Source organism: Xyrauchen texanus, chromosome 22 (genome assembly GCF_025860055.1).
Source record: "Xyrauchen texanus isolate HMW12.3.18 chromosome 22, RBS_HiC_50CHRs, whole genome shotgun sequence".
Lineage (NCBI taxonomy): Eukaryota > Metazoa > Chordata > Actinopteri > Cypriniformes > Catostomidae > Xyrauchen > Xyrauchen texanus.
Genome location: NC_068297.1, coordinates 35,311,663 through 35,338,985, shown reverse-complemented (window position 1 = coordinate 35,338,985; position 27,323 = coordinate 35,311,663).

Genomic DNA, 27,323 nt, shown 5'->3' with positions numbered 1-27,323 from the left:
ACAACTGTCACAATCTTCCATCGGTTCTCCAACACTTTCTTCTTTCTCAAACAATAAATCAGACTGCAAACCACTGACATTAACTAACTCACCATTTGTACCATCTTCATTCTCATTAACAGAAGCAGCATCTTTCCTGCACAGTTAGGCCTATTTCAGATTCACCATCTCGCTTAGATTAATTGCACTCACCTGTAATTACTGGCGTAACAACATGAGAGGTCTCAGCAGGGAGAGAAATGTCACTTTTTGTTGATCCTTCTCTCATCTCTTCACCTTGAACGTTCCGTTGAAACTTTAGCTTTTGGGAGGGTGGAGACATCAATTCTGTAACTGCAGATCTCTTTTCAGGTTCAGAATGTTCCCTAATTTCGCTTTAATATAAGTGCTCCTCATTAGTGCCATTATTCTCTGCGTTTGCACCTTCTGTCTGTTTCTTGTGCAGGCAGAAAATGTTTTTATGGCCTAAATCTCTGCACTCAAAGCAACGCATGCTATCTGTAGTTGCAAGAATCATGTGCGAACTGTCTCCATGTTGTATCCGAAAACAAACTTCCAAAAACTTTGAGGGTGCATTTAAAAACAAACACTTGTCTTCGAAAAGACAACACGTTTCAATGCAGCGTTTTTGCAGCCAAGCGGAACTACTTTAATACTACTAGCAAATTTGAAAAAAAAGTTGTTTCATGATTTCATCATTAGTGATGAAGGGAGGCACATTTGATATCGTCACTCTAGTAGCAGGTGCTCGCAAAGGCGTTACTGACACAAAAGTGTCTGATATTACTAGCCCATTCTCAACAACAGTGTTCACTAGTTTTTCTTCTTTCAGAAAAACGACAACAGCTTTATTCATTCTTGAAGCCGACACGATTTTTTCTCAACATACAATGTCCCCCATGGCCAAGAGAACATCCTCAACAGTAAATTCCTGATTGGAAAAACGCTTACAACCATTTTTGATTGAGAAACATGACGTGCCCTCACCTGAGGGACATGCCATGGCTTCTTCCCCTAAAAAGAAAACGGATTTGTAACGCTCAGAATCAGCTATTGAAAATTGTCAACAACAAAAAATAAGCAACATATACAAAAAAGGAGAAAATAGAACAGAAAACAACCAGTGTATACCAAACGCTCTCACAGCCACGCTCCACTCGCCCGCCACTCACTCGCATGTGTTCAGAGAGAGAGAGAGAGAGAGAGAGAGAATTAACAAATTAATATATTGTTGGGAGATCTCTAACTACCTATGAGGAATTAATATATATTATCCTAATATGAAAACAATGTGCTTTATTCAAGCTTTCATTTGAAAAACACTGCTAGTAGTCTGTCCCAATATGGAGTGGTATGACCTGTGGTGTGGAGGTTCACACTAACAACAAGATACTTTACATGATGTGTGACACATTTAACCTATAAATCCTACCACTTTATTACTGATTCAGTTTACCATAAACACTAAATTAACACTAACCATGCTGTCAAATACAAAAGGTACATGGTGCAAATTCACTATTCTAAACATCAATGAAAGAAATGGAAGTGCAACGTAGTGCAGCGTAGTTCTAGCGGGAAGACTAGCAGCTGTACATCATCACTTCATTAGCTGGGTAATTCCTAGCCAATCGCATGTAAGCCATTGCTTCATAAGTCTGCTCACAATCTATCACATTGCTGTTTCAGTGCGCTAAAACGCAGGCAACTAGATGCGCTTCAACGTCTCCAGGCCACATGTAACCAGTGCACAGCACTTCTCCGGAAGCCCGCCTTCCCTTTCCAACGACGTCGTCATTTCATCTCAACTTCTGCCAACATCAAACCCATGGGGAGTAAACAACCAGCAAACATATCTCATTCACTCAGGAGATCTCTCCCAATCATTGCACGACCCGGCGTGGAAGGAGCGCGCAACCCGCGAATCCTGCAAAATCATCGGCTTAGGCAGCAGCCGGCTTCCATCAGAAATAAGCTAAGTCATTTTCATATCCATCAAAAGCATTCAGATCTAGTCATGGGTCTAGATCTCCGCCATCCCACCACCACCAGCTGAGCCCTGTCCCGCGCGGGGGTAGGCTCCTCGCCCCTGCCTCCTATCTCCGGGCACAACTCCCTCGGACCGCCGGACGGGGCCTACGCCAAAGAGAGAGACATTACCTTCTGTTTTACATTTATCAAATAAATGGCATCTTAAACCTCACTCAAGCCTGCGTGTTTTCCCGATAGAACTATGGCTATTAAGTAATACCGATTCAATTTCACTGAATATAAATGTTTTCAACTTAACATCTTTAGGTCTGTATGAATTGTAAAACTGACACAAATGTTTAGAATGAAAAAAATCTAAATATCTGTACGAGTGACAACATTACATTGGAGACAACACTGAGGTTGAATTATGAGTTGAGTGAATCACTTTTGTCTTTATCTGACAATTATGTGACAATTTAAAGCACAGTTTGGCATAAGATCTAAGACCTTTATCTGACCTATTCGAAGCACCATTATAAGTATACTTGCCGTTCTCTGGGTGGACGAACTCTTTATCCGAGTCATTGCCCTTAAATTTTGAAAAAATTAAAAGAGATTTTTGAAAAGCAATAGAGAAATAATATGTGTCTGAGAGAGTACACAGAGAACAGCTAAGAAAACATTATGACTTACAATGTCAGGATGTTGTGGACTCCCTATGTTTGTGGCATCTTCAGAACTGGTGTGATGATCAGGAGTGGATGACAGCCTTCATAATCTTTGCTTGCTTTGCCTGGACAAAAATGTTTATAAGGTAAAAATAAGAAAATGGTTAGAAATATAATACAAATTTGAAATTGTATTTGTACAAGAGACAACATATTTTAATAAAAAATAGTTAAATACGACACCAGTTGATGCTTGCATTAATGATAATAAACTGTGCTCAACTTTTTTAAAACATTAAGTGGGACTTAACATCTAGTCTGGTCACGATTAGGCAATAACTAACAAGCATAAAAGAGGATGCTAGATTCACAAAGGGAATGAATTCTGTCCAATCCTTTTCAACTCAAGCCCTGTTTATAAAGCACTCTACAACAAAATGTAGCTAAAGGTGAATTTTCCAACGATTCACATGATTGCCTCGATCTCCTGAAAACGTCTCGGTTACTAACGTAACCTCCGTTCCCTGATGGATCGCCGTGGTAGATCCTACCCGAGGGGGGAAGAGTTACTACAGACACGGCGACCAAGGAAAGAGGGCCCTCGGCCCAAGGAAGGCGCGGTTTACTAGCGGGGAAACCATTTTGAGGAAAATACGTCACACGGGGTTGCGTAGGGAGACAACCAGCACATGTGGAGCACTTACCCCAGTACGGGGGCCTAGGTGATGCCCATACTGGGGCGACGTGCTGGGCATGGTATTCCATAGTGATGGCATCGATGACCCAGTGGGCGATCCACTGTTTGGAGACAGCGCTTCCCTTCCGCTGTCCACCGTATCAGACAAAGAGCTGCTCGGAGCTAATAAAAAGCTCTGTGTGTGATCCAAGTAGACGCGAAGAGTGCGCACCGGACACAGCAACGCCAAGGCTGGGTCTGCCTCCTCCTGGGGCAGCGCTTTTAGGTTCACCACCTGATCCCTAAAAGGGGTCGTGGGAACCTTGGGCATGTAGCCTGGTCGGGGTCTCAGGATGACGTGAGAGTACGCCAGACCGAACTCTAGGCACAGTTCACTGACAGAGAACGCCTGCAGGTCCCCTACCCTCTTGATGGAGATGAGCGCTGTCAGGAGGGCGGTCTTCAGAGAGAGAGAGCGCCTTTGGCTATGCTGACTCAAGGGGCTCAAAGGGAACTCCCCGAAGACCCCGCAGGACCACGGAGAGGTCCCACGAGAAAACAGAATTTGCCAGGGGGGGCTGTCGCGAGTAGCATAATGTCCGAGATCCGAATCCGGGATGGCCGATAAGGGGCCACTAAGAGGATCTGCTCCTCGTCCTCCCTGACCTTGCAAAACGTCTGTGCAAGTAGGCTCACTGGGGGGAATGCATATTTGCGCAGCCCTAGGGGCCAGCTGTGTGCCAGGGCATCTGTGCCGAGGGGAGCCTCGGTCAGAGAACACCAAAGTGGGCAGTGGGAGGATTCTGGGGAAGCGAAAAGGTCTACCTGTGTTTGGCCAAATCAACTCCAGATCAATTGGACCACCTGAGGGTGGAATCACCCAGGCAGAGCCCGGGGTGCTGAGTCTAGAGACATCGAATCACTTACCTGGCTCCTTGTGACCGCTCCCGGAACAGCCTGGGATGGGGGAGGATGATTTTTGTCCTCATAGCCCATGGAGACCATCAGCTCGGGGGCGAGTTTGTGCCACGGCTGGGCGCGTGGAAGCAGGTGGTCCAGTTCCGGGGCGCCGTACCTGCCAAGGAGAACCGGTGGCCGCCAGTCATGATAACGACCGCCGGGGAGACCGGAAAATAGACCCCAGGGGCTGAGGAAACTGCTATTTTTCTGAAAATTTGGGTACCGCAGCATGTAGGGAATTCGGCGAAACAAAATGTACAAGAAAACAAGGATTCTCCACCTGACCCTCCGGCAGGGGAGGGAGTGGTCTGCTTACCAGCTCCCGTAGTGCAGTTTTCTGAGTCCCGGGGCTGCCTGTCTCAGGGGCGCTTTGAAGCCTTCTTGGGGTTCTTGGCGGCTGGCCGTGAGGCGGGTGGCGTCGCGGTCCTTCGGGTAGCTCCACGCCGGGGCCGGCCCCAAGGGCGTGCTGTGGCAGAGCTAGTGGCGGTGTTGGCACCGCAGAGGGACACCCTGGGCGACGAACAGACGGAGTGCAGGATCTGTGGCTCCGCCTGAGCAGGATGTGTTGTATGACCTCCGTCTGCTTCCTCACCGTTGAGAACTTCAGGGCGAGGTCTCCAATGGTGTTGACAAACAGCCTAACCTGGGAGATGGGGGGGTCAAGGAAATGTACCTTGTTAGCCTCTCGTGACTCAACCAGGTTGAGCCAGATGTTCCACTCCAGCCCGACACTTGCGGCTGCCCGGGCAAGCATGGCCGTCAGATCCTTGCCGGTCTGCGACTGAGCTGCCGCAACCGAGGGTGGGAGTCCAGCCGAGTCCTCAGCGTCAGACATGACGAACCCGCTCTCCGATGCCGTAGGACGAAGGGGTCTGCTGTAGGACGAATCGGCAATACGGATCATACGAGCATATGAGCATGACGGGGAATGGGAGATCCGTGGGGGAATACCCAGCGGAGAGGCTCCCATTTAAGCCCCCAGTGCTAGCCAACCCTGCCTCATACCCGTAGGTAGAAGGACCGAGTCAGGGAGCTGCTGGGGTGGCTCGCACTCTTACGAAGGCAATCCGCGACGTAGCCATGTTTATATTCTCGCAGTGAGGACATGAACCAGCCATGAACAATGACTCCACATGGGTGGCACCCAGACACGAGAGGCAGCGATCATGGCCATCGGACGGTATTGACCGCAACCAGGAAATACACACAAACAGAAAGGCATCATGAAAAAGATGCTTTCCGTTTGCGCCACTCTTTTAGAGAAATTAAATTCTTTTAATGTGTATATATACGTAGTATAAATATATATATATATATATAATATATACAGTGGGTACGGAAAGTATTCAGACCCCCTTAAATTTTTCACTCTTTGTTATATTGCAGCCATTTGCTAAAATCATTTAAGTTAATTTTTTTCCTCATTATTGTACACACAGCACCCCATATTGACAGAAAAACACAGAATTGTTGACATTTTTGCACATTTATTAAAAAAGAAAAACTGAAATATCACATGGTCTAAGTATTCAGACCCTTTGCTGTGACACTCATATATTTAACTCAGGTGCTGTCCATTTCTTCTGATCATCCTTGAGATGGTTCCACACCTTCAATTGAGTCCAGCTGTGTTTGATTGTACTGATTGGACTTGATTAGGAAAGCCACACACCTGTCTATATAAGACCTTACAGCTCACAGTGCATGTCAGAGCAAATGAGCATCATGAGGTCAAAGGAACTGCCTGAAGAGCTCAGAGACAGAATTGTGGCAAGGCACAGATCTGGCCAAGGTTACAAAAAATGTCTGCTGACCTTAAGGTTCATAAGAGCACAGTGGCCTCCATAATCCTTAAATGGAAGACGTTTGGGACGACCAGAACCCTTCCTAGAGCTGGCCGTCCGGCCAAACTGAGCTATCGGGGGAGAGGAGCCTTGGTGAGAGAGGTAAAGAAGAACCCAAAGATCACTGTGGCTGAGCTCCAGAGATGCAGTCGGGAGATGGGCGAAAGTTGTAGTAAGTCAACCATCACTGCAGCCATCCACCAGTCGGGGCTTTATGGCAGAGTGGCAGACACATGAAAGCCCACATGGAGTTTGCTAAAAAACACCTGAAGGACTCCAAGATGGTGATAAATAAGATTCTCTGGTCTGATGAGACCAAGATAGAACTTTTTGGCCTTAATTCTAAGCGGTATGTGTGGAGAAAACCAGGCACTGCTCATCACCTGTCCAATACAGTCTCAACAGTGAAGCATGGTGGTGGCAGCATCATGCTGTGGGGGTGTTTTTCAGCTGCAGGGACAGGACGACTGGTTGCAATCGAGGGAAAGATGAATGCGGCCAAGTACAGGGATATCCTGGACAAAAACCTTCTCCAGAGTGCTCTGGACCTCAGACTGGGCCGAAGGTTCACCTTCCAGCAAGACAATGACCCTAAGCACACCGCTAAAATAACGAAGGAGTGGCTTCACAACAACTCCGTGACTGTTCTTGAATGGCCCAGCCAGAGCCCTGACTTAAACCCAATTGAGCATCTCTGGAGAGACCTGAAAATGGCTGTCCACCAACGTTTACCATCCAACCTGACAGAACTGGAGAGGATCTGCAAGGAGGAATGGCAGAGGATACCCAAATCCAGATGTGAAAAACTTGTTGCATCTTTCCCAAAAAGACTCATGGCTGTATTAGATCAAAAGGGTGCTTCTACTAAATACTGAACAAAGGGTCTGAATACTTAGGACCATGTGATATTTCAGTTTTTCTTTTTTAATAAATGTGCAAAAATGTCAACAATTCTGTGTTTTTCTGTCAACATGGGGTGCTGTGTGTACAATAATGAGGAAAAATAATGAACTTAAATGATTTTAGCAAATGGCTGCAATATAACAAAGAGTGATAAATGTAAGGGGGTCTGAATACTTTCCGTACCCACTGTATATATATATATATATATATATATAGTGAAGTTTTTCTGCTGCTGATTTCCATTGGCCTTTTCTCAAGATATACACTCACCTAAAGGATTATTAGGAACACCTGTTCAATTTCTCATTAATGCAATTATCTAATCAACCAATCACATGGCAGTTGCTTCAATGCATTTAGGGGTGTGGTCCTGGTCAAGACAATCTCCTGAACTCCAAACTGAATGTCAGAATGGGAAAGAAAAGTGATTTAAGCAATTTTGAGCGTGGCATGGTTGTTGGTGCCAGGCGGGCGGTCTGAGTATTTCACAATCTGCTCAGTTACTGGGATTTTCACGCACAACCATTTCTAGGGTATACAAAGAATGGTGTGAAAAGGGAAAAACATCCAGTATGTGGCAGTCCTGTGGGCGAAAATGCCTTGTTGATGCTAGAGGTCAGAGGAGAATGGGCCGACTGATTCAAGCTGATAGAAGAGCAACTTTGCCTGAAATAACCACTCGTTACAACCGAGGTTTGCAGCAAAGCATTTGTGAAGCCACAGCACGCACAACCTTGAGGCGGATGGGCTACAACAGCAGAAGACCCCACCGGGTACCACTCATCTCCACTACAAATAGGAAAAAGAGGCTACAATTTGCAAGAGCTCACCAAAATTGGACAGTTGAAGACTGGAAAAGTGTTGCCTGGTCTGATGAGTCTCGATTTCTGTTGAGACATTCAGATGGTAGAGTCAGAATTTGGCGTGAACAGAATGAGAACATGAATCCATCATGCCTTGTTACCACTGTGCATGCTAGTGGTGGTGGTGTAATGGTGTGGGGGATGTTTTCTTGGCACACTTTAGGCCCCTTTGTGCCAATTGGGCATCGTTTAAATGCCATGGCCTACCTGAGCATTGTTTCTGACCATGTCCATCCCTTTATGGCCACCATGTACCCATCCTCTGATGGCTACTTCCAGCAGGATAATACACCATGTCACAAAGCTCAAATCATTTCAAATTGGTTTCTTGAACATGACAATGAGTTCACTGTACTAAAATGGCCCCCACAGTCACCAGATCTCAACCCAATAGAGCATCTTTGGGATGTGGTGGAACGGGAGCTTCGTGCCCTGGATGTGCATCTCACAAATCTCCATCAACTGCAAGATGCTATCCTATCAATATGGGCCAACATTTCTAAAGAATGCTTTCAGCACCTTGTTGAATCAATGCCACGTAGAATTAAGGCGGTTCTGAAGGCGAAAGTGGGTCAAACACAGTATTAGTATGGTGTTCCTAATAATCCTTTAGGTGAGTGTATATAGTCAAGTTTTTCTGCTGCTGATTTCCATTGGCCTTTTCTCAAGATCACACAACGACACAACGTTGAGTGAGTGACAGATAGGGAACATGTACTTCCTGCATGACCGGATGTTTAATCATCCACCCTGGAGGAGGGGGACCATTGGTACATTGATGGGTCCTGTTCCAAGCCAAATTATTCCGTATACTGGTGTGGTTATGCTGTAATGGAACTTCTGAACCGAATTATTGAAGCTTATTCGTTCCATATAAATATGCACAAACTGCTGAGTTGTTTGCGTTGATCAGAGCATGCCAGTTGACTAAAGTAAAATCAATCAATATATACACAGACTCCAAGTGTGCTGATGAAGTAGCAAAGTGGGCTGCGAAGGAAGTTGTGGTAAGCCCAGATCTGAATCAAGCTGAAGAGACAGTTTCCATGATGCAATCAACTCTGGTAAGAGACATTGACATAAAACTGTTGCAGGCAAATCCATCTGAATCTGACATTCAACATTGGGCCTCAAATGAAGTGACACCAGACCAGAATAATTTGTTAAGGGATAAACAAGGGTGTCTACCTAAAACCGCAATAGTAATACTCTGTTGACATTATCACGGTGTCTTGCACGTTTCATAAGAATAAGTTATCCAGTCAATAAATCAAACTTATTGCATAAATGGGGAACGAAATGCAGTAAAATTAATCCTGTACTCATGTCTAACATTCACACAGAATAACAGACACAAGTCTACAAAGCACAACTCATTACTACACCCGGAATTGCTGTTCCAATACCTGCAAATAGATTTTACACATATGCCGCCATGCAGGAATAACAAATTATTGCTCGTGATCATGGACCATTTTTCTAAATGGACAGAAGCTTTCCTGTATGTGACGGAAAAATGCTAAAACAGTGCTAAAAATTCTAGTAAAAGTAATAATAATACAGAGTTTCGGCATTCCAACCGTTATTGAGAGTGACAATGGCTCATGTCTAAATTTACGCAACTACTCATGAAGGAATTGAACATAAATTGGTATTTCAACATACCGTATCACCCACAGTCGGCAGGCGTGGTTGAACGGACCAATCAAACATTAAAAGAATGCTTAATCAAAGCCTGCACCAAAACCGGAAGAACATGGGTTGATGTTCTACCGACTGTGTTGACTGAACTCATAATGTCACCATCCTCTGTTGTTAAACTCACTCCATTTGAAATACTAATGGGTAGGCCTTGGATCAAAGGCTGCGCTGGCTCTCTCTCTACAGGTGACACGGATATGGTGATTGCAGGATATGTGGATTCCCTCTGAAGGGTGAGGGTCAAAATCCCTTGGCTCTTCAGATATATCAATACATATATATATCCTTTTATATCAATATCTATCTGTATTCTGTTGCTTAACTTCTTTAATAATGTGATGAATTAACTATATGCATGATCACATAATCAATTCTATTTTCTTATGCATAATTGAAATATACTTTGAATCATATGTGTGTTGAATGTTAATTAGTCTCTTTTAGGAACATTCCAGAGTCTCTCTGTCCTGCACGTCGGCTGAAGGTCTTTTGGGGGATAAGCTTATTTTTGATGCTCTCCCGCCTCTCAGGGGAGGGGGTCAGGGGGAATGCGTTAAACATGTGTTCCAGATGTATTCTGTGTTTGATTGTTACCTTTCCATGACTAATTATATGGTTTAAAGTCCTATGTAATATACCTGAATAGTAGAAGTGTGATTTTCTCTTATTTTTTCTTTAGGGAAGAAATGTATGTTATTTCAACCATCTCCTCTGCCCGAGGAGTGAATATTTTATCTCTCTGTTTTGGTTCAAATGGCCTGATAATGTGTGCTCTGGCTCTCTTGTGCCCAGAGAAGAACTGTCGTTTGTCAGTGTTTTGTGTGTGCGTTTGACCTTCTACCCAGTTTTTGAACCCAGGGATGCACACCAGGCCGACTCGAAGACGCCCCGCGACCATCTGCGAGGTCACTTCAGATGTAAATCTCGGGCTCGGACGACAAGTGCGCTGATTAATGTTGATAGGCCACATAGCTGTCTATATGTTGTGACTGTATGTTCTTTTAGCCAGTCAGGAGTAAAATAATGGAATGTACGTCCTTGCAAATGGTATAATTGATGTAATATTTTGTGTAAGGTACGAGTTGGCTTTCGATCTCCTTGTGAGACTTTGCCGCTGGCTCTACCAATTTCACTGCAGACTATACTTCAGTACATTTTTGACTCTTTTAATTGAACTTCTTGACTCCTGGTTTTCTTTCTCCATATCTGGTCCGGGTCACAACTGTTATACCCCTAACACCTCATTAAGACATTAAATGGCATAAATGGTGATGTCTCTCTTTCTCTCCCTCTGCCTGCAGAAAGCCCTACTCATCCATTTGTTCCTAATCAGCAGGTTCTGGTGAAGTGCCTGAAACCAATGAAGTTAGGTGAACCAAAGTATTTGGGTCCAACTACTATACTGGCGGTGACCAGAATGGGGGTGCTGACTGACCTTCAACCACAGTGGATTCATGCAAGCCACGTGAAGCCTGCACCAGAGGAGGGCCTTACTGATTCAGGGTGAACGCTGAAAGCACTGGAGGAGCTGAACATGCAACGCCAGTGCCCAACTGGGAATCTGTGAATTAGGAGGACCTGAGGAGGGACCCGGAATAGTCAGCATGAAAACATTCCTACTGACGCTCTGCATATGGCAGGCGGTCATGCTTGCCTATGCCCATTCAGTGTTAACACAACAGCAAGGAGTAACAAATGTAATCCCAATTTCTAGAAATAATGTATGGTGGTTTTGGATGAACTACACTGCTGGTAGTAAGCAATGTAAAGTGTCCTCTCGATCACCAGCATTGATTTCTTATGTCATCTCTGTGCCAATGAATACAACAACATGCTTAACTAATCAGGAGGAGCTGATTAAGAGGAGGTCTCCATGTCTGAACTATACAATCAATCTGCCACTAGCCGGAACCAAAAAAACAACTCGGAATTGCACCGACCATGATTTCATAACAGTGTCTCAGAATGAGTTAATGTGCCCTTTTAACTGTTTACTTTACAGGGCCAGTGGACGTGTTAACGAAACTACGATGTATACCTAATACTGAAGTTGGTTGAGAGGGCTACGTGATCCTTTCAGGATCAAAGGGGACAATGTGGAATAATAAAGGCCTCTTTTAAACTTCTTCACTTGTTGGTGTAGCTTGCTGTTTCATCACATAACACAGTTGCAGCTGTTCCCTGTTCTGCAAGAGGTTCCCTGTTCTGCAAGATTGTCTATAGGAATGTATTTCCTGTTTCTGTACTCTCACGTATCACACATAGCTCAAATATATATGTCACCACCATATAGGGTAAATAACTATTTCATTGGTGGATCTAGTGGAATGATGTTTTGCTGGACCATATAATGGTGATCTGCACGATTAAACATGGAAGAAGGATTTGATAGCTCGGGTCTCTGTGTCATTTCTTTCTTCCCTCATCTGAGCCGCATCGAGATGGGGATTGCAGATCAAGAATAATAAATAAATACATTGTATGACAAAATGATCTAACATTGTCTCTTTGATCTTGGTTTGCTTTGCCTGAAGAAAATGTAAGGTAAAGAAATGATGAAAAATTAATAACATCCTCACAATGTCACATTCACTTCGACATACTGGAGCTTTATGAAATCCAAGATAATTTTATACTAGAGAAAGCAATATTAAAATATAGACAATCTTGCGTTGGGATCACACCTGCCTGACAACATGTTGATGTTCTGACCCATAATAACTCAGTAGTCATTAACACATAATTACATGAGCATTTAGTAGAGACAAAGAATGTTAAGTCAAAAACATTCAAAGTCAAAGCCAACAAGAAAGTAGCTGGACGTTTAGCTAGATACCTCTTTTTGAGCTAGCATATAAGCAAGTAGGCTGTACATATAAACTTAAAACCGGTTAAACGCACATAACAATCCGACTGTCACATAAAAACATGACTTTTTCTAAACTTATCTTTATCCACTCACCAGCCTGGCTTTTTTAGCCTCCATCAGGTTGGTCTCCAACATTTTTTTTTCATGTGCACAGCCACCCCTGCTTTCTTCCTTGGTCCATATATCTTTACCCAAAATGTATAAATTCTTCTTTGTGACGAGGTCTTTGAACGAATTTGAAGGAAAGAAGTTTAGCCTACACCTGTTACCAATAAAACAACACAATAAAGCAATTAAGTTGCTGAAAGGGTACACGGGAAATAACTGTTATGATGCATTCACATACAACACGAATCGAGAGTTTACATACAAAATTAATGCAAAGATGCGAATAGACACGAATTCGCGCCGGGGCGGCACAAATGAAGCCAATGACGCGTCACGAACACGCAAAATCGCTTGGCGTATTGTCGCAAAAGCCTATCAGCATTGAGATTGTCCGGATGTCATTTATTTAAGTCTGCATATACAGCATCGCAATGCAATCTTCCTATACATGTTATTAGTTATTTATTTGGACTCTCATTTTTCCCCTCTGCTTATTCTAAGTGTGAGCATGTTATGTTATTCTTTATTGCAGCAGCACCTCAATAGAAACAAATTTTAGAAACTGAGGTAAGATAGCAATAGACATTTTCAAACATATGTTTTGCAGGCTTTAAAATGTTTATTTTTAATATATAATTATGCTTTGTAAATTTTGTTTACATTGAACCTTCATTGTGGTTATTTTCTTAGGCTAAATTAATATTAGCTATATTGCTAATGTTAGCTTAGGAAAATAACAACAATGAATAACAGTATAACTCACCAAGTTAGCTTTTTTGGTCAAGTTGACTATCGACTTGCAGATCAACACCGGTGATACAACTGATGAATATAGTGTGGGCTTGCATTAATTCTCTGTGTAAGATTTTTACATTTTGAAGTGCAGGTCAGTTAGATAATTTTGTCATCCAATGTATTTAATTTATTTTGTTGATCTGCAATCCCCGTCTCGATATGGCTCAGCTGAGGGAAGAAAGAAATTACACAGACACCCAATGGTATCAAATCCTTCTTCAAAGTTTATTGTTCAGTATTCTGTTATATGATCCAGAAAAACCACATTCCACTGGACCCCCACCAATGAAATAGTTCTTTACCTTATATGGGGGTGACATACATGTTTGAACTACGTGTGAAACGTGAGAGTAGAGACAACAAACACATTCCTTTAGAACATCTTTAGAACAGGGAGCAGCTGCAGCTACCCAACAAAAGAGGCCTTCATTATTCCACATTACATCACCAGAGAAGTTGTTGAGAAGCATTAATTATTTCACATTGCCCACTTTCATCCTGAAAGGATCACGTAGCCTTCACAACCAACTTCAGTATTAGGTACACACATATAATGGAGCATGGCGATATTATGCCTGTTTATCATCTCATTCATATTTTGCAATAGTAATTGTAGCAAACATGGGCGAAATAATAACATAAGTAGAATGCATAAGGCAATCGATATAATGGAAGACATCCATGGTGCGAACCACCCAAACACATTGAAAAATGTCCCCATATTCCCTGATGTTGTCAGCTAATTCTTTATTAAACTTATCAATTTCCTTTCATACCTTCATGAATTCACCATCATCATCAATGTGACCCAGGATGTATGTATAGCATTTGTCACCAACCATTTTACATACTCCTCCATTTTTAGCCAAGAGGTAATCCAAACATTTAATACCTCTTGGCTGTCCAACACTGTTTAAATATACTTCAGGGTCACTTGAGGCATCACCTTTTATGTACCTTCGTTTCCGGGTGTTTACCCATTGTTGCGGCAAACCGCCCGTCACCCCGCATTCCCTCATTAGTACCAGGTGAAGCTAATCCGCAATAAGTTGCGCGTGCCCAGGCCGGATAAGGCAACGCACTGTTGCTATTGTTTGTGTGCACTGGGAGCTGACGCTACGGCAGAGAGTAGCGCTGGCTCGAGTATTAGAGCTTGATGTCTGTTTTGAACACTGTGCGGGATCGTGTACTCACCAAAGAACTCTGAAGTGACAGCCGGTAAGCTTGAAGCCCTGCTGGTTGAAAAGCACTGAACTTTGTAATGCTTGCTAATTGCTGTTATCAGCGTGTGAATATAGCATTCAATGAAGCTCTCTAAATCGCGTCATTGTTCTTAAGTAGCATATTTTTAATATATGGTGTTTATTGGTGTAGTGTGTTAAAATATGCCTATTCGTGTATATTTAAATTAATCTACTTAGTTTGCCTGGTTTGATTTGGTAACGGTGTTTGAAATATTTAATAGCTGTCCAAATCATATGGAATAGCCTACTGCTTAAACCCATTTGATAAATAGAAATATTAACTTAAGTGATTTGACTATATAATTGCATATAGTTTGTTTAATTATTAAAATGGCAATTCATTTATAAATATGGTTAAAAGCATAGGTTATTTCATGGCCTTTGTGGTTAGTCTAGTCAATTTAAACCATGCAAATGTGTAAAAGCTCTTAATGCATTTATTTTGTACTTTATAATGTAGGGTAAATTATGGATGTAATTTATTGTTATTGAGCTGTATAATACTTACCATCTTTAATTGAATGTGTAATATTTACCAACCTTTGTGCAATATATTTAGGTTTGGTGGAATGTTCATGGTAAATGGTTCATTAACTTAAAGTACTGATATATTTGTAGTGCTGCGCAAAAATTTTAAAACTAAGTCATGTTAAACCTGCTAACTTATGCACTTTATTGGGTTTCCTTGTGATTAACACTGTATGTATGATTATGTTTTTGAAGGGTTTTTACCTACATGAATTCTATAATAAATGGATGGAAGTAATTCACAAGGCCTAATCATTGAGTGGAATCCAGTTTATAACTTCAAATAGTGAGAACCTATCTCCTTCAAGCGTGGGGAAACGCACAGGCAAAGAAACGCTTGACACCCATACCTTCCCAACAGAAACATCTTCCTGTAACATTACCATAAAACATAAACCATCATACATTATTTCTAGGAATTGGAATTACACTTGTGACTCCTTGCTGTTGTGTTGATACTGAACGGGCATAGGCAAGCATGACCGCCTGCCATATGCAGAGTATCAGTAGGAATGTCTTCATGTTGACTGTTCCGTGTCCCTCCTCAGGTCCTCCTAATTCGCAAATTCCCGGTTGGGCACTGGCACTGCATGTTCAGCTCCTCCAGTGCTTTCACCATTCACCTTGAATCAGTAAGGCCCTCCTCTGGAGCAAGCATCACGCGGCTTGCGTGGATCCACTGTGGTTAAAGGTCAGTTAGCACCCCCGTTCTGGTCACTGCTAGTACAGTAGTTTGGCCCAAATACTTTGTTTCTCCTAACTTCGTTGGTTTCAGACACTTCACCAGAACCTGCTGATTTGGAACAAATGGATGAGTAGGGCTTTCTGCAGGCAGAGGAAGAGTATATAGTACAATATAATGTCATTGTCTTTTACCAGTGTTGATTGTATCATGGAAAAAGTCTCTTCAGCTTGATTTAGGTCTGGGCTTACCATAACTTCCCCTGCAGCCCACTTTGCTAATTCATCAGCATACTTTGAATCTGTGTATATATCTATTGATTTAACTCTAGCCAATTGGCATGCTCTGATCAACGCAAACAACTCAGCAGCTTGTGCAGATTTATATGGGAGTGAATAAGCTTCAATAATTCGATTCGGAAGTTCCATTACAGCATACCCAAACCAGTATACGGAAAAATTTGGCTTGGAACAGGACACATCAACGTACCAATGGTCCCCCTCCTCTAGGGCGGATGATGAAACATCCGGCCTGCATAAAGTACATGTTTTTAGGTGATCGAAGCAATCATGTGTGTCGTTGGAAAATTCACCTTGAGTCAGCAATTTGTGTAATGATAATGTCGGGCCGTGTACAGTGGAAGTTGGTTTAATGGTCAGATTAGCAATAGCCAATAAAATAACTTCATACCCCGATCAATGTTGTGCTGTCATGTGGTAATGTTGTCCATGATTGTTCTTACCTGGTAAAAGGTGTGCACAACTAATGGATGTGAGAGAACAATACGTTCTGCATGTTGTACCATCAACACCGCAGCAGTCACTGCTCGCAAACATGCAGGGAGGCCTCTGGCGACTGTCTCTAAAGTACGCCACTGGTCTATATGTTCCGCAATGGGACTGAGCGAGGATCGCTGCTGCTGTGCCTGCCGTCTCGTGCACGTACAGATGAAAGGGTTCATCATGATTTGGTAGCAATGTCCATTTCAGCAGTCCACTTGATAGGTTCCTCAGCCCTTGAGAGTGTTGCTTCTCTCAGGATTTTGTCAGTTTGGCACCCATGCTTGACAAAAGTTCACTAAACCCAATAAGCTTTGCATTTGAGCCTTTGTTTTAGGGTGTTGGAAGGTAATAATCATCTTCACTCTGTCTGTGTAGAGACGTAATGTTCCTTTCTGTATTTCATGACCCAGATTGATAGTTCAGTTTCACCCATGCATCTTTTACTTTGATGCCTTGAAGCCAGCCTTCGCTAATACATTGCACACAATAGTTGAAGCGGTTGTGCATGACTTGATGTCTGGCCGGAAAGCAGGATGTCGTCAGCATATTTCAATAGACAGGTGGCAGCTTGGTGTCCTTCAAAGTAGCGTGCACTACAGCAGAGAACACAGCAGGCAAGTCTCTAAATTCCTGGGGCATTCTGTTACTATTGGCCTCCATATGTGAATGCGAACAGCGGCTGCGTATCAGCCATGACTGACACTGAAGAATGCAGAACACAAATTAATAATAGTAAAATGAGTGTGGTCTGCTGGAATTTTGTTAATAGTAGTGCACACATCCGGCACCACTGGTGACAATGGCATTACTTTTTTCAACTATTGTGTTAATCGCCATGTATTATTAGCTTTCTTTACTGGATTAATTGGTGTGTTGTATGGTGAGTGAGTAGGTTTTAAAATACCTTGTGAGAGGCATTGCTGTATTATTGGGCCAATGCCTTGTTCTTTTTCTTTGGAAAGCAGATACTGTTTGCAGTATACTGGTAGGTTAGAGCAGAGTTTGGCAACAAAGGTCTTACATCAATAGTTTTTTTCCCAATTTTATGCATCGGATCACAGTAGGCAGAACGGAGAGTCAGGCAAAATCATGCATTTTAAACAAGTTTGTGTTATCTAGAAATGTTACGGTTAAATTTGGTGTCATATGTTAGGGGTATAACAGTTATGACCCGGATCAGATAAGGAGAAAGAAAAACCAGGAGTCAAGAAGTTCAATCAAAGAATCCAAAATTTACTGAAGAATAGTTTGCAGTGAAATTGGTACAGCCAGAGGCAAAGTCTCACGAGGAGATCGAAAGCTAACTCATACCTTACACAAAATTTTACATCAATTATACCATTTGCAAGGACGTATATTCTATTATTTAACTCCTGATTGGCTAACAGAGCATAAAGTCACAACATATAGATAGCTATAGCACATCAACATTAATCAGCGCAATTGTCGTCCTGGCCCGAGATTTACATCTGAATTGACCTCGCAGATGGTCTCGGGCGTCTTCGAGTCTGCCTGCTGTGTCTCCCTGGGTTCAAAACCTGGGTAGAAGGTCAATACGCACACACGAAACACTGACGAACGACAGTCCTTCTCTGGGCATAAGTCAGCCAGAGCACACATTATCAGGCCATTTGAACCAAAACAAGAGAGATACAATTTTCACTCCTCAGGCAGAGGAGAGGGTGAAAAATAACATACATTGCTTCCCTAAAGAAATAATAAGAGAAAATCACACTTCTACTATTCAGGTAGTATTGCATAGGACTTTAAACCATATACTTAATCATAGAAAAGTAACAATCAAACACAGACCATATGTTTAACATTCTCCCTGCCCCCTCTCATCACAGCTAAGCTTATCCCCAAAGGACCTTCAGATTACGGGCAGGACAGAGAGAGAGACTCTCTGGAATGTTCCTTAAAAGACACTAGTTAACATTCCAACACACATATGATTCAAAGTATATTTCAGTTATGCATAAGAAAATAGAATTGATTATGTGATCATGCATATAGTTAATTCATCACTTTATTAAAGAAGTTAAGCAACAAAATATAGATAGGTATTGATATAAAAGGATATATATATGTATTGATATATCTGAAGAGACAAAGGATTTCGACCCTCACCCTTCACATATGACACTTAACAGGAATGCCATTAATTCCCACAGAGTTTAGAGTGCGTCCCGTAATAGAGCCCTAATAGCAATGCGCTGTTAATGAACTTTTAGATGCGACCCTATCGATGATAAAGGTATGCGGTTTTGATCTGGTAATTCTTCGCATATAGCCAGGATCTCTGACAATGTTAATAAAACGATTTTATATCCGTTTGGGCACTTGATAAAATGAAATGCAGATGTTTTATTTTCGCTCGTATCTTTCTTTGAATCTGAATCGAATAAGTCCACGGCTGCAGCGAATGAGTTGCCTAAATTGGACACGGAGACCGCTTTTGATTAGCTTTCTTTCGTTCAGGACCTTTGTCCCAAAATGGTTTTATTTTCTTCCACACCTCGTATGACTCTGTTATGTATTTATAATCCCACTGAGGGTCCTTTCACCCTTTTTACCATAGATTTGGATTTACTCATGAATTGATCTAATTACGTTTTTTCCTTTTTTTTTTCTTTCTCCTTTCTCTGACCACCCAGCCAAACTGATGATATATGGCTCAGTATTATAATCTTATTTATTGCAAAACATCCATTGTTTTGTATTTTCCTTCGATAGAAGACAGCTTATTTCCTGTCCCACAATGTCACCCTTTTAATAATACTACAATAAAATTCATGCAGATCAAATTTCTCTCCGTCTTTTCCTTAGGACAATTCCCGTCCTCTTATTCATACCAGAATAAGGATATCCTTTAAACTACTGCTGCGGTTGTGGGGTTTTCCCTATTTTATAATAGAGCAAAACCTTCCTTCCTATTTTATAATAGGGCAAATTCCTCCCTCTGAAGGGGCCCCCGAGCAGAGTTATTAACGGAATCGAGCCAAATTAAACTAAATTTTTTTCAAACTCTCATCAGACAGGAATACTTGATACTTAAATCAGTCTTACCTGTCTGGAGATATCCCGACGAGCCCCCAAACTGTTTGATAATTTTGTCATCCAATGTATTTAATTTATTTTGTTGATCTGCAGTCCCCGTCTAGACAAGAAACACATTCCTTTAGAACATCTTTTTAGAACAGGGAAGAGCTGCAGCTACCCAACAAAAGAAGTTTAAAAGAGGCCTTCATTATTCCACATTACATCACCAGAGAAGTTGTTGAGAAGCATTCATTACTTCACAAGGTCTGAACTCGTTCCAACTCACGGGCATAATCTCTAAAGTGGTCAATTGGAATTGATGAGAAGCACATGGATTTAGTAGAAGTTAAACAAGGTAAGTTTGCAGCTTGGATTTCAATAATCATCCAACTGAATGTTAGATAAAACCGGGATTGGTTTGCAACAGGAGGAAAAGCTGATGAGGAGACAATTGTCAGCCTGGCTTCACTGAAGAGCTGTTTTAACCGGTAAGAGAATAGACAACAATAACTGAGTAAAATGTTTATACTATCTGTTTTATTTGCAATGAAAATACTTTTGCAACATGCAGTATAACAATAGTCTTATAGAATGACTTTTTCAGATGGTTATAACTTTTAATGTTAATAGAAAATCTGACCCCAAAATGTAAATTCTGTCATCATATACTAAATCTCATGTCCTTCCAAATCCATGTGACTTTCTTTTGCAGATTAGCCGTTTGGAGTGTGATGCCGCACATGTTTCCTTGGCAATGAAGTGGAGCCTGATGTTAGTGCAGCTTTCTGCAATGCAGTTTGAATATGAAGATGTGATTGTTGTATGGTTCTAGGTTTAACATGTCTGCCTCAAGTTCCTTGAATGCGGGACCACCATGTAGTTCCAGAACCTTTGTGGAGACAGAGATGGGCCTTGTGAGTGTGTGCTGTTGAAGAAGTCTGACGGTCTGATAAGTCCACCTCGGGACTTCATGTCAATCAGTGTGTTCATCTTGGGAAGAGCTCTCGACACTGAGTGCTGATAAACAGGTAGTGCACTTAATCTTATTCATAGTTGTTTTAACTGCAAAGCCTGCTATGTACCCCACCACAGCCTCTTTCAACATGGACAAGCTGAGAAGACTTACAGTGATGTTTTTCCTCAGTGTCTTCTGTTTCAGGCTGAACGTCACTTTGCCTGAAATGCCAGCATATCAGAAGATGTTGCCACCTGTGTCACTGTGCTATCCTTTGGAGAGCAGTTGCCACTAGCTCTGACCATTCTTTTTAAAGCTGATTTAAATTGCCTTGCTGTGGGATTGTTGTTATATCCATTAGCAGATTTGTCCACATATATCTTCAAATGTTTATTGTATTGTTCATTTTAATAGTCCATTTTTGTGTGTACTTGGAAGCTACTGTTATTGAACAAATATATCTGTATGATTTCTTTAAGTGTGCATATGTCAATAAACCTATTTCTGATTATGATATAATAGATCAGGGGATTGTTGTAATAATTAAATGCTAACAAGCTGGTATGTACATATTACAGAAATGAATGCAAATGCATGGGTAATTCCATTAAGTAAAGGTAAATTCATGTATGTATGTATATAGGTATATATAATTATAAATAGCTATCTTTAAATATTAAAAATTATATATATATATATATATATATATATATATATATATATATATATATATATATATATATAGATATAGATATAGATATATATAAATAAAAAATATTCAGATAATTAAAATGCATTACATTCTTGTGGCAGAAGAGTTGATCATTGATAAGACAATACAAAAAGCTGCTTTAGAATACAATGTATTTTTTACTACCATATTATTGAACATAAGTCAATCATTGGCATACAGTTCACAGCAATCCATTTCACAAGTGAATTTGTCAATCAGTTCGAGATTTATAATGAGGGCTTGTTTATGGACTCGTCAATTTACACCTGCATCAGACATTGTTTTTTTATTTTTTATTAATGCTTACAAAACTTTTACATCTAGAGCCAAGAGGTATATTAAAACAAACAACAAAAAGGAAAATAAATAAATAAACAGTTTAATAAAAATATCAAATTGTTTAAATATTTCAATACACTTTACAGCTTTCTTGTTACTAAAATTGGAAATTGTTCTTAGACGGGCGAATATTTCATCAAAATGTTGGGGGGGACAATAAACATAACAATTCTCAAGAGCAATTTTTGAAGGGGACACCAAGGGGTTTTTTGTTGTTGCCCCATTTGCATTTGTATTATTTTATTTCTTAAACAATTATTTTAAGAATATATCATATTATTTACAATACACATATTTTAATGATATTTTAGGGGGGACAAAACCCTGCCCTCTGGAGTAAACAGGTGGTACTAAAAGCTTGCATTTCTCAGGACTCTTCCTTATTATGGTCTGGGGAAGTGCGATTATTTGCATAAATTTTTTTAACACATTATTTTTTGTAAAATGAATCGCACTGAATTAAAGTGTTAAATCCTCATCCCTAATAAATATATATATATATAGGTCCTTCCTCAGGGGAATTCGCCAGGGAGGGGCTGTCGTGAGAAGGTCCGAGAACCAAGTCCGAGTGGGCCAGTACGGAGCCATTAGGGTGACTTGCTCCTCGTCCTCCCTGACCTTGCACAGCACCTGTGCAAGAAGGCTCACTGGGGGAAATGCGTACTTGCGCAGCCCCGCGGGTATAGTATATTTTTCAATATTCTAGTATGTTTCTTATATATCAAAATACTTATATGAGTTTCCTGGCCTTTGTGTGACCCAGGAGAGAGCATATGAGGTTACTAAAATTGTTGTTGCTGCAGAGGCCACAAAGAGCACCCAGCTGTAACAAAATAATGAGACTAAGGACCTTGAAGATAGACTAAAGCCAAGTTTCTACCAGTAAAAAGATATCAAAAGGCTCTGTGAGATAATGGTGGCAAATAGTATCCATTGGTTACAAAAATAACAAAGGGGCACAGAAATGAGGTAATGCCAGATAACAAACTGTATAGAAGAGGAGGTTTTGGACTAAGACAGTCAGAACGGACAGCTGGCCGGTCTCATGTTTGTTGGTGTTCAATAAACTACAATTTTGGCATCTGGAACTCAAGACTCCGAGAGTTTTCTTGCAACTTAGAGAGATTCATCGCGATATTCCACGTACATATCTTTGGCTCCAACTCGTGGGGCTGGCATTGAGGTCAAGGGGGCAGAGGTCGCTGGTGGGACGGCTTGCACGAATCGCACAGAAACACCGGCGCCAGAAACTGAGGTAAGCATCTTTGCTTAAGGTGTTTTTGTGTCCCGGTAAGTGGCTTCCCTAAGACTTTTGCCAGTCCGGACATAGAATAATTTGAACTAATTGGCTAAAATAGAGGCGAGTTCCAGATTTCAAAAATAGGGGGGTGGGATTGTTTAAAGAGAGTTTAAGAAAGTTTATTTGAAGAAGGTAGAAAAAGCCTGGGGGTGAGTCGAGAAGCGACGCGCGTGAAAATTCCCGGTTAGGTGCATTTATTCAAGGTTTTGCCAGAAAAGTGGCTGAAAATCCTGTACAGGTGAAAATCCTAACACGGGTGGAGAAGTGAAAATTCGCAGCAAAATTCCTCCAGGTGTTAGATTAAGTTATTTATTGCAGTGTTTGACGGAACCCGGACTGTGCAGAAAACGGGAATTGTTGAACTATGTGTGCATGTTTGAGATAATGAATAATGTGCATGACTAACTATGTTGTTGGTGCATGTGTGCTTTAATTGCGCTGTTCTTGTGTTTATTCAAATGCATGATTGCAGTGTTGATGATGTATTGTGTGCAAAGGCAGAATAATACAGAGAATCAGGTGCACTAAGCAGGAAATGCTAAATGAGAGCAAAAGTGGAAAACTAATTGAAACAGTGAATTGAATAAAACAATTGTTGAAAAAGTATAAAGACGCTAAAATGGCACCTGCTTCTCTGATAACTCCCTGCCTTGCTCTCACTCACTGGTCAGCTGAACGGACAGCTCTGTGAGTGAGGGAAGGGAGATTCAGAAGAGAAAAAAATAGAATAATTGGGAAAAAGATAAAGAAAAGGCAAAATGTTTTCCATTACAGTGAACAAGACTAGAGAAAAATGCAGAGACAAGCAAGTTTTGTAAAGTTGGAGATCAATGCAGATCTGAAAGTGGGAGAGAGAATTGGAGAATAAACTGATAGTGTCAAAGGGAAGCGATCATTTTTGGAAAGAATCAGAGTACATAGATTACGCAGGGCAGAAGAGAAAATTAACTGTAAAAAAGGAGTTAATGAGAACCTTAACTGAAGTGGTGAATTTAGGAGAAATAGAACAAGAATGGCTGTTTGTTGAATGGAAAGAAATTGCAGCAGGTAACATTTCTCTCTCATACAGTACGCTAGAGACTGAGTGCTGTGAAGAGCTGTAGGGGAGGGGCTGCTAGAGCCAGAATAAGGAGCTGTAAAGGGAGGGCTGTGAGCATGCACAGAAACAGAGAGACTTTTTTTTTCCTTGTCTCAGTTTTCCTCATGAAACAGAAATCATAATGTGGAAATAAGCTGTTACTGAATTTGAGAGGAGACTAACTGAGAGAAGAAAAGATATAGATGAATAATAGAAACACAGGGAATGAGTGATCATTTCTGGAGTTACGAACAAATTAAATACAGTCAAAAATGTTAAGGTGATATTTAAAAGGGAGAGTAAAGGAGAATTAGCACCAATGTAGAAATTGTCTTGAACAGAGACCCAAAATGGATGTGACAGCTGTGGGTGGAAGTACATGAGTTTTAATATAAAAATAATTAACAGATATAGCGATCAACCACTGTAAATAATGAGTGTTTTTTTATGGAAATAAAGGAGAGAGAGGGATAAAAAGAGGAGAGCAAAAGGAGGGGCAGAAGTAATAGGTTTGTTTTAGTATAGTATTGTTTGAGAGCTCTGTATGTATAAAGGCCTTGTGTTTGTAAAAAGTGTGAAAGTTTCTGTGTTTGTGAGAGTATCTGTGTTTGAAAGTATGGGAAGTATGACTGAAGTGTGATTGCGTATGGAAGTGTATGTTATATGAGCCCAATAAATATCAATCAAGATAGAGAGGTTGATCCTTTGCTGCATAACTAATGAGGAGTATGTATGAAATTTACATAAAAGAAAATCTATTTAGACTATTTTCATCAATATAAGAGGCAGAAGAGATCTGATGATTAAAAACAAAGAGGGCACTTAATAAATATTATGATTGTAGAATGAAAACCAATGATAAAAAATATATGTGTATGTCTGTGTAAGTGTGTGTAAGTGTGTGTGTGTGTGTGTGTGTGTGTATGTATAAGGATAAATATAATACAGTATAAACAAACAAATAGCTGTAAAACAAAAATGTGCATGAAATCAAAAAGTTAAGTCTTAGTGGACTGGACAATGTTTATTATTGGGCTGTTCTTTTTATGCCATGAATGAAGCCTGATATAAGATTAACTAAACTGAGAGGGAGCAGCTGTTGAATGGACATGTGTCAGATCATAACTCCTTTTACATCAAAGTGACGAGTAAGAATATTTCGATTATAAAAAAGTGATCACTTTAAAGCGATTGAATTGTATTTGGGAAATCACATTACCTGGACAAACAATAAAGCTTTGAGTCGAGTGTATTGCGTTAAACTAAAGTCAAAGTTATTGGATTTTAAACCAAGGTTGTATATAAGATAAGTGTTGTTATATTCAAGCAAATGGCAAAAGAGGGCCAATGATATGATGATAAAATAAATAATAAGAAAATTATATTTTGTATCTTATTAAGTTAAACCTTAAATGTGAAAACTTCACATTCATGTGTCCATTTTATGTTCTGTCTGGTCCAGTTTATGAGAGAATACTAGTTTTAACATTATTAAATTAAACACTAGAAAGTTGTTTTTGATTTTTCTATGATTTAAAAAATGTCTGGAGAACAATTTAAATGTGAGTGCGGCGTTGTCGGTGTAAACTTGATCAACCAACAAAAGATAGGCAGAGATTTTTTATTTTTGTTAGGGACTGTCTGATGAGGGCATTGAGGATGGCTTTGAGGGGAAACAGGCCTCTCTTGATGTCTTCAGACAGACAGAAAGGGGCCCCGACTTTAGAAAAAGATAGAAAGCAGATAGATAGCTATTTTATTTTTATTTTATTTATTTTTTGTTTGGTATACACAGAATAGGTCTTGGTTGATCGTGGATACACTGAGAAGCTGCATTTGAGACTAAAATTAAAGGAACATAAATTTAAGAATGATTTGGATCATTTAAAAATTAGTCTTTGGGGCGGGTGAAGCCCATGGAGAAAGGTTAAGATTAAATTGAACATCATAACTTCCTCATATATGAATGTTAATAACTTCATATTCATGTGTCTATTCTGTGTTTCATTTGTTATTATTATGTGTGTTGTTTCACTAACTCATTCTGGAACTAGTTTCTCCCCATTGCAGAAGGCTGAGAAAGATGATTTTATAGAAGTTACTAATGCTGCAGGAGGAAATCAGGACACAAAGAAGACTGAAAATGATGTGACTGATCTGATATATCCTCCTGCACTCATTGCTGCTGGTAATCATTATTGATTTGCCATTTATAATGTGGATTAAAATTTCTCTGGAAAAGTTTATTTCAGTCCTATACATCACTTTATGATTTTCCAGAATGCCATCAATGGGGTTTAATGCCCGTGTCTAAATTGTTCTGAGGGTCTAAATTTAAATCCAGCAGCTAACCACTGATTTATTGATTTGAAGAGTAAATATTACAAACATGTGGCAAAGTTATAGAGTTACCTATTGGATTGGTTACTCCCCCAAATTTTCCAAAGAGTACCCTCATAATAAAGAAATAATTAAAAAAAAAGGAGCTTAGTGTGTGCTACAAAGTGCTGATTGAGTGTCTATTTCTATTACTACTATTTTAGTTTGCCATAGTTAATACATGAAAGTGTAATTTTAGAGGTATAATAGTGATAACTGTTAAAAGATGATGAAACATTTGGATAAAAAATAAAAAATAAATAAATAAAAAAATAATGTAAGAGTCATGAGAAATTAAAAGTATGTAGTGTATCTTACTGAGCAATTATTTCAAAACACAAGAAAAGAGATATGTTTTTAGATATGTTTGTCTTTAAGACTTTATTATGTTTAAACTTTTACTTTTCTGTTAGTTTATAAACTTGATTTATATTGTTTTATTAGACAGAATGGAAGTTCCTTCACCTGAGAAAGTGTAAGAAATGGAGAAAGTAGTAATAACAAATTATTACTTAACAATAAAAAGGGATTATAATATATTAATAATAAGATAGGTGTTGTAAATGTAAAGCTCTGCATGAACAGAAGGCTAAAAATAAGTTGAATTGATTATATAGAGAATGTCAAAAAATACATTGTGTTCTGTTTTATTAAAGATTAGAAGGTTATTTGTATGTTGTTTGAATGGACAGAAGTAAGATGAGAGTAGTTTTTTGTTGGTGTGCAATGAGAAAGTTTGAAAGCAGTTACTATAATCAGTTATTATAAATATCACTTTCTACTGTTGAAGAATAAATTAAATATATTATTGTGAGATTGTAAAATGAAAAAATAAGAAATAACTGTAATGAGATTAGAAACAGTGTGAGGGAGAGGAATGCCCCCCCCCTTCTCACTCTC